Genomic DNA, 4,308 nt, shown 5'->3' on the forward strand with positions numbered 1-4,308 from the left:
AGTGGCAGCTCTTGATTTACCTGCTCACGGGACCACTGCCCTCCACCGTCTGGTGCCCAGTGTCTTGAAAATCGCCGTTTTGTATATTTCATCTGCTTTTCGGTTGTTTCAGGCAGGAGAGTAAAGCCAGTCCCTATCTTGGCAGTCAGAGCAGCTCATGTGATGGAACGCGCGGTCTTGGTGCTTTAAGAAATGAACGGGAGTGACAATTGCACGCATACACATCCACGTCAGTCCTGGAACTTAATATCGAGAGAAAAGAATCAAATTTGAAGAATAATATATTCTGTCTGAAGTCATTTACGCAGATCGAAAATATCCGAAGTGATCCTATGTATTGATTTTGCATACTAAAAACATAAAGGTATGGATAGGAAAAACCTAAATCAGAGTAAGGATGGCGATGCCTCGGGAGGAGAGAGTTGGAGGCTGGACCGGGGGGTAGTATAAAGGGAGCCCGAACTTTACCTGCAATGTCTTATTTCTAAAAATAAGACATAGGAAGCAAGCGTAAAGATGTGAGTGTATTAGCATTACTTAAATCTGATGGTCGCTAAAAGGATATTTATTAACTAATTACATTTTTTCTGTATCCTCAAATTATTTCATAATTGAAAATACTTCTCATTTAGGTTATTAAAGCTTCTAGCTGTCGGAATAGATATTTGAATTTGCCTCGGGCTCACAGTTCTTTGTTCACATTTGCATAATTAAAAATCTTACAGAGGCAGCTTCCTGGGGCCTGGGCCAAGACCCTTTTGTAAAAAAGGAAAATTCCAAGATAATATAGCTCTGAGGAGGTCAATTATTCTGGGTGATTATTAGAGATGCTTTTAAAAGTGTAAGCAGAGTTTTAGAAGTACATTTCTGAGAAGCATTTTCTTATGGAAAATGGTTTTTGTGAATTTTCATTTCAACTACACCATGCACATAAATTGTTATTCATTCTCACGCTTTCAGGAAGATGACTCTGTGTGTGTGTGTGCACGCGTGCGAGGGTGTGTGCCCATGGGGGTGCGTGTGTGTGCGTGTGAGTGCGTGTGTGTGTGCACGCAACATTTTCCCTGCTCGAGACTAACAGGAATCGAGTCTCAAATAATTGAGATTTGTAGGCTCATTGTCAAGACCATGACAGGAACAGAATTTGCTTGCTGTCTACTATGTAATTATTTAATATTAATGAATACCCTGACACATGTATTGATGGTAGGATGATTGCGTGATTCCCTTCCGGGGCAAGACAGGGCTAGACCACAGCCCCGCGACGAGGTGTGAGGTCTCCCTTAAAAAGAACGGGGAGCCCCACGGTCGAATGGAGCAGAAGAGGCAGATGTGGGGGCAGCGGATGAGGAATTGCTTCTGCCAGTTTGGCAAAGAGAGTCCCGTCTGAGGGCTCTGAGTGTCGGTGGCCACTCCACACATTTCTCGAGATATCGTCCCTTCCGGGAACCCCAGGTCCCCATAAGCCCTTAGCAACGGTTCCCCCTGGCCACCGTTACGCTCTGGAGAATGAAGGACAAGTGCATGGCACAGCCGATCGGACCATGGAAGAGGCTGCGCCCAGCTGGGACCATGGGGCGGTGGTCTCAGGGGCTACAGGGCAGAATGACACGTGACAAGGACACCGCGTGGTGGATGGCGGGACACGTTTCTGAGCTCGAGAGCCCGCTCCTTTGGATACTTGTCAATGTAACTGGAAAATAATTTGCAGAGACCCCTTTCTAGTAATTAAACTCTCAAGGATCCCTCGTGACCCAAACATCTCGTTATTTATTGAAGATGTGAAATGTGATTTTTATCGTGTAGTCGTGGATTGGTGAGGACCCGATAGCTGGGTACAGCCATCAGGAAAGAAATGTCACCCTCAGTTTGAAAGTTTCGACATCTCGTTTTACTGCTCTGTTACAGGAAGTCACAACCCTCTTCCTCTTTCCTGACGTATTAACACGTGCGCGCTCATGGTGAGGACGGGGTCAGGCGGCTTAGTGCTCGGTCCAGCCTTTTCTCCCCCAAAAACGCAGCTATCTTCTCTCGATCGCAGTGTTCGACCGCAAGCGACTGACGGCGATGTCATCTTCCAGATAGCCCCGAATCTCCTCACACTTTCGTAGCGAGGGACCTGGCGCTTTCATGTGGGTGACGAATTATTTGCGCTTTGGCTTACGACGGATCCGCCTTTCTGGGCGAAGGCAACTGAATCGCACAGAGGAGGGAGGAGGAAAGACGGAGGGACGAGAGCGAGGGGAAGAATAAATGGTAAATCCGGTTCTCGGCCAAGGTCTCGTCAGGAAAACAGGTGTTTCAAACAGGAGACGCAGTGCAGGAGATCGATCACCTGAACGGGTGCTGGAGAGGCGGGGTGCCCACACGGGGGTGGCGGACAATGCGGAGTCAGCGTCGGAGGGCAGCTGCTGCCATCCAGGGCTGGGCGGTCCCAGGGAGGAGAGGACTCTGCCAGCCCGGGACCCGGCCACTCGATGGGCACTGCTACCGTGGCAGACAGACACGGCCGGAGCCGAAGCCAGGGGGAAGCACAGCTGTGACCAGAGACGCCACCAGAAGGAGAGAGGGGATCTGCAGCCAGTTCTCCTGTTCTCCTGCCCCACGACACATGCCCGGGATCTGCAGGGCAGGGGAGCTGGGACACGGCCCCCTGTGAGGCTGAGCAGGGCAGGGAACAGCTCGAAAAGTGTAGTTGCCCAATTCAATACAGACGCCCGGTTCAATTTCTATTTCAGATAAATGACGAATACTTTTTTTTTTTTAGTATAACTACGATTCATGCCATATTTGGTATATAGTTATACAAAGGTTTATCCGTCGCTTATCAGAAATTCAGATTTAACTGGGCAGCCCCGTCTAAGAGCAAACAGGGAACTAAGTGGTACTATGATAATAAACGCTAACACGGTCCCAGCGACCTCTTGTCCCACGGGCTAACTCACCCATGACATGAAGGAAAGAGAATTTTGCAAAAGACTAAAGATGTATTGCCGGAAACAAATGAGAATCAGGGAGGGCCGAAGTTAAGGGGTTAACAGACCAGAATCTCTAAATGCTTCATAGGAAAGATCATGGTAAAGGTTTCCTCACAGATGTTGGAAAGGAAGCCCAGGCCTGGGGGGCGGGGCTGCGGACTTGCATTCAAGAATTCCGGATAATGAGTCTTGTCCCTGATTGAAGTCTGAAACCAATTAGAGGCAAAAATACGCTAGGCTCCAAAATTCAATCAGAACGAAATGATACACGCCATCACTTAGAAAGACGGGGCGTAGCAAGCTTTGATCGGGTCCCCTCCACCTGGCTGTGGAGGGGCGAGGCAAACGGACCGTGAAGGAGGCGGAGAAAGACGCCCTCCCTCTCTGGGTCCCAGCAGACCCCTAGGAGTCTGGAGCGGTGGCGGGCACGCTCATCTGCTCTTGAAGAGGGAATCGTATAGAGATAGTTGCTAACTTTGTGGTATCGGATTACCAAGGGGGTCTACTACACACGCACATGTACACACGCACACTGGAGGCGGGAAAGGTAACCCAGAAATGATTCCACCATCCACCCAACCTGGACACATGGTGCACCTCCCTCGTGCTCTGTAAGGGCCTGTGGCCCCCGCGTGGTGGTGGCTCCACGTGGAAAACACTGGAGCGAACGTGGGGACGAGAGGATGCGGAGGGGAGGCGGGGCCAAAGGGACGCTCCGCAGACGGTCTGGTCCAGCTGCATCTGCGGGCCGGCACATCTCCCAGCCACGTGGGGGGCCTGCAGGGCTGCACCCGGGTGGGACGCTGTCTCCTCTCTAGGGATGGCTGCAGCAAACACAGCCCAGAGGTTTTCTCAATAAGCTAAACCTGTCATTAGGGAGCAGTGGAAGCACCCCAATTCTCAGGCCTCTCCCGACTATCGATAACCAAAGTCTTAAAGTGCAGGGGGTCTCAAACACGCAACAGGTACTGATGGTTGATTCTTTGTGGAAGCCACCAGGGCTGAACCGTGACAAGAAAAACCATAGTCTGAGTATTCAGAAGTGAGCTATTTTCACATGAAAGAGGTTCTTGGAAGTACATGGACTCAGCGATTTCTAATCACACACACACGCAGATGAAAAAGCGCACGGTCAAAGGCTCAGACGTGCTCAGCTATTCAAGAGGGTTGAGGCAGAAGGCTTGGCCCAGTTTTCGTGGCAACACGATGATTTTACAAGCACTGCAATGACCAGGAAGCAAGGTCAAGTTTATGCAACTTGCCCACGGTGGATTCCTGAACTCGGAATCGAAAGCTGAAAACGATCGCTGCCCTCGGAGGTCCCGCTCTT

Source organism: Pteropus alecto, unplaced genomic scaffold (assembly GCF_000325575.1).
Source record: "Pteropus alecto unplaced genomic scaffold, ASM32557v1 scaffold143, whole genome shotgun sequence".
Classification (NCBI taxonomy): Eukaryota; Metazoa; Chordata; class Mammalia; order Chiroptera; family Pteropodidae; genus Pteropus; species Pteropus alecto.